We start from the raw sequence: 5149 nt of genomic DNA on the forward strand, positions 1-5149 counted from the left end.
GGGGGGTGTAGGGAAAGGGGAAATGGGAAGGGGATTACAATGTCGGGAATCGAACCCTCACCAACAAGGTGGAAATTTAGGTAGTCAATCAACCGAGCTACTAAGATTCCCGTTAAAGCTAAAGTTGGGTTTACACAATAATGTTAATATACAGTGCAAGTTCATGGAAATGATTATGATAACGTTGAAATTGTGCTCTTTCTTTTAATCCTAGACTAGTGATTTAACTTATGAAACTGTGGACAACACTTGCAACACGATAATCAATTACTCGTTTAAAAACATTAATTATTGCTCTAACACACACTTATATTCAGACAAAGATTTGGAAATCATTGACATGACATTCTTAAATTATATTTACTCTGATATCCCTTCTTGTATAACAGTGTACAGCTTCCTTATATATTGTGTATAGGGAATTTGGTGTATATCTATGAATATTGATTATATATGTGATATACATATATATGTGTTATACATTGTTATAGTTAGGGGTGACAAATGGTTGGATTGGATCGGATTTGGATGGATTGAATATGGATTGAGCAAAAATGGTTTGGATTACAATCCACCCAAATAAAATAGTATAAATTATAGGAATGACATATTATAACTACTAAATAACATCTTATCCCTTCTAGTTTTCTTTTTACAATAAATCCCTTAAAAATTGTGTTTATGGGATACATAGACTGTTTACGGGATATATTAGGTAAGATACATTCTATTTAATAGCTGTTGCGTCTAATAAGGAAATAATAACGTAAATTTGATTTTAATAAATATAAATCCCATAATTCATGCCTGACAGATTATAAAACTTCAATTCCATTACGTAACTGATTGATAAATTCAAATTTCAAATTAGAGCTCCTTCATCTATCATCCTGATAAACTTGATCTATATTCTAAGAACTCGAAAAAAGCAGCTTTAGAATATGAATATATCGATTTTGTTACGGCATTCTGGAAATTTGGGTAAGCGATGTTAATTACGAAGGTTACAAAGTTGATGGAATTGTCGTTGGACAATCAATTACATTTACAATTTGAAAGCGTTGATTTAGCGGAGTTGGAGATCGACGGTGTTAGAAAAGATATTGAAATTCGATACATCGTAGCAGGAAACTCGTGTCCATTGAAAATCAAGAACGACATGGGTGTGAAACTGTATTTGGAACTAAAAAGGAATGAGCCTGGAATCGGCATGTATCTGCTATGTATTGATACAACTGAGAAAATGGTTGGGCAGATACATAACTTTGATTGTTCATCCGGGGAAATCGTATGCGTGGAAGGTACATAAAGAGATACGGAAGCTCTTGCTCTAGTGGAATCGAGAGTTTGTGATTTAGATTATATTCCAGAATTAAATGCTACAAATTACATAACTGATTTCAAGAGTACTGATGTAAAGACGGGACAGTTGTATAAGGATAAAGGAACACTCATCGATGTAATGGTGAAATATAAAATAAAGAACAACTTTAATTTCAGAGTGAAAAGATCGGATAAAAAGAGGTATTGGAGTGTTTTATCTCTAATTTGATTTGTTTTTCTTCAGTTTATGCATGATTAGTACAATTCTATTTGCTACAGTGTGTGATACATAAGTATATTTAATATATGTATCATAAAGATAAGTTTGTTGGTGTTTGATGATTTGAACAAATTGGTAAGGATTATGTGAATAATTATATGAACAAACTGTAGTACCTGATACATAAAAATATTGTAAAAAAATTTGTTGTGTTCTTTATTATGGACGATACATTAATGTGAATAATTATGTGACAAGTTGTGAACACTGTAACATTATATATTTGAAATGTTTTTGTTATATGCCTTATTCTGATGAAATTTTTTTGGCAGCTATGTGTTAATGTGTTTCAGTGATGAATGTGGCTGGTGTTTAAAGTCTTCTTGCAGAAAGAAATCCGATGTATTCAAAGTGAGATACTTCAATAGTGAACATACGTTTCCGATGCGGAATAGGAAACAAAAGTACAAGCAACAATTGGATTTATTAGTGGTGTGACTGCCCCTAAGTTGGTAAATCATAAACGAATTCATACGCCGAAAGATGTAATTGAAGATATTCGAGAATTATATGGGATTGAAATATCATACCAGCAAGCATGGCATGCTAAGGAATGTGCACTAGAGATACTAAAGGGTAAACCATCAGATGGATATAAGCAGATGCCGAGATACATATGGATGCTAAATAAAGTGTATCCAAATTCATATTTAATGATGCAAAAGATGGAAGATAATCAATTCATATATCTTTTCATAGCCCTAAGGCCATTGATGAGAGGGTTCGACCACTGCAGACCTGTAGTTCTAGTGGACGATGCACATTTTGGCAGGGCTTAGAAAGGTACTTTTGTATCAGCTAGCACACTTGATGCTGCAGTTATGACTGTTGCAAATACTGATGTAATTTTGAACTTGTTTTATATGTATAATCAATGTATCTTAATGTAAACGTTATGTATCAATAAGTTAAATGTGTGTTGCTTTGTGATTAAGTTGCATATTGTCGTTGGCATATGGTGTTGTAGACACTGAAAATGACTGTTCGTGGACATGGTTCTCGAACAATTCAAAAAAGCATTTGACGAGCGTGAAAGCATATGTATTGTATCAGATAGAAATGAAAGTATTGTGAAGAGTGTAAGCATTGTGTTCCCAAATATACCTCGTTGTGCATGTATATGACATCTTTGGAAGAATGTCTGTTCAAACTTCAAAAGGAGTAAAAACACACTAAGTGATATATTTTACTCAATGGCAAAGGCATACAAAAAGGAGGATTTTGATAAATTAATGGCTAAGGTGGTGAAAGTTGATCATAGGGTGCAGGATTACCTTGAGGATGGTGGGTATGAGAAGTGGTCAAGAGTTCATTCAATAGTAAACAGAGGTAGAATGATGACTTCAAACATCGCAGAATGTATCAATGGCTATCTTGTTGATGCACGTTGGTTAACTATATTAGAATTCTTGGAAGAAGCCAGACTTTTATTTGGTAGTTGGAACTGTAAAAATAGAGAAATAGCGTCATATACAAAGGACACATTGGGCAGAAGATTTGAGGAGGTATTGACTGTAAACGCATCTAAAAGTTCAAAGATGAAGGTATTTATCAATATCCATAACTTTCTGTTTTATGTATCAGAAACTCGGATCATTTCACTATTAAGCATTGCTTTGGAAATGACATAAAAATGGAATATCATATAATGTATCACTAACTTATTAGTGCTTTCAGGTTGTTCCCTCATCTGAATATATTTTCTCAGTTTATGAAGCCGGAAGAAGATACATTGTATGCCTTGAGCGAAAATCATGTACTTGTGGAAGATTTCAACAAAATGAGATACCTTGCGCACACACAATTGCAGTTTTAAAGCACAAGAATGTTAAGGATATTGTAACATCCGACAATTTGAAATAGCTAAGAACAGGCTTAGAATTTGAAAATTTTCATTTTTGGAAAGGATTTGAAAATCTGGAAAATTGGCTAAGTGTGGAAATCAGTGATTTTTGGCCAACTTTGAGCAGTCATAACTTCCAGCTCAAGATGAGTTAGGAGTAGTTCCAGTTATGGTTGTGAAGCTTGTGGAATGATCTTTCCAACGCCGCCGAGTTTGCTCAATTCCGAGTTCGTATGAGCGAGTTATGGCCCTTTGAAAGTTGGGCAATTGACAAGAAAATCCGTCCGGGAATCATTAAGGGCATTTTGGTCTTTTCCCTAGCTAATTCTTTTGAGGATATATTGTTGTGTTAGGATGATATTTGGATCATTTTGTTCCATTTTGAGGGAGTGAAAGTTAGGGTTCTTGAGAGTGAAGAAGAGAAGGAAGAGAAGAAGAAGAGAAGAAGGAGAAGAAGAAGAGGAAAAATCGAGGAGATCATCGTGGATTTTCGTCGGGGGTGATCCCTACCAAGGTATGTGAGCTTTTAGTGTTGGGTGATCCTTACCCCCACACACCTAGCCCCTTTTATTCATTAAGAAAGGATTGGCTTGGTTGATAAAGTTGTTAGTTGTTAAAGTTGTTAGTTGTTGTTGTTGTTGGAATTATTGTTGGTTGTGGAACATGATTGGAGTGGTGTCTTTGAGTTGTATTCTATTGAATGTTGAGGGACTTTATGTTCTAAGTGATTGGAGGATGAAACCCTTGAAGTTGGAGGGTTTAGAGTTGGTAACGTGAAGGGGAAAGTCGGGAAGCTTGCGAGGAGTCCGCGTCGCGGACTTGTTCCCTCTGTGAACAAAAAAATCTTCTTCGCGTCGCGGACAGGACGCGGACTCCACTGTTTTCAGAAATTATGTTCGAAGATTTTCTTAAGTGTGGATGTCCCAAATCATTCCTAAACATCATGAGACCCTTCCAAACACCAATCAAGTCCTTGAATCCATAATTCAATTCAAGAAAATTAGATTCCAAGTCAAGTGAAGTTAGCGCCAAGCTTAGAAGTTAAGCAAGTCAAGGCAAGTCGTTAAAGCTTTTCAAAGAGTCGTTATTGAACGTCTTAACGTCGTTTCAAGTCTCAAGTCGAGTGAAGAGTTTCAAGTCAAGTCAAAAGTAAAGAGTTCAAGTAAAGTAAGGAGTAATGAGTCGAGTCCATTTCTCCAAAGTTAATAGGGAACTATGTACTTCCCAAAGAAGTTTCTAAATGTTTTTACATTTAAGTAAGAAAGGAATCATGTTTTCCAAAAGAGCCTTAGGGCTAGTTTTCAAGAAAAGGAACATCGTTTCCAAGTGAGCCTTTGGGCTAGATTTTGAGTAATTATCTCATTTAAAGAAAGATGTGTTTAAAACACTTATGAGTCAAAAGCATTTTGGGAGTAGTATCGAGCACCGATTTGGAGACGCGAGTTCATATTAAACTCAACTCTCCATAAGAACCATGTAGCCAACATGGGAGTTAACGGGTCATACTTTTTAGATGAACCCGTAAAGTTAAGCTAGTGGATCCACTTAGTAAAGTTAGCTTCCTATATCAAAACCAGGTATAGGATGGTCCTCAGGCAACGTGAGGTAAAACGTTGTATCATTAGCTTCCTATATCACGGCAAGGTATAGGATGGTCCTCGGGCAACCTGAGGTAAAACGTTGTATCACCACAATATTCATAG

Source organism: Solanum tuberosum, unplaced genomic scaffold (genome assembly GCF_000226075.1).
Source record: "Solanum tuberosum cultivar DM 1-3 516 R44 unplaced genomic scaffold, SolTub_3.0 scf00268, whole genome shotgun sequence".
NCBI lineage: Eukaryota > Viridiplantae > Streptophyta > Magnoliopsida > Solanales > Solanaceae > Solanum > Solanum tuberosum.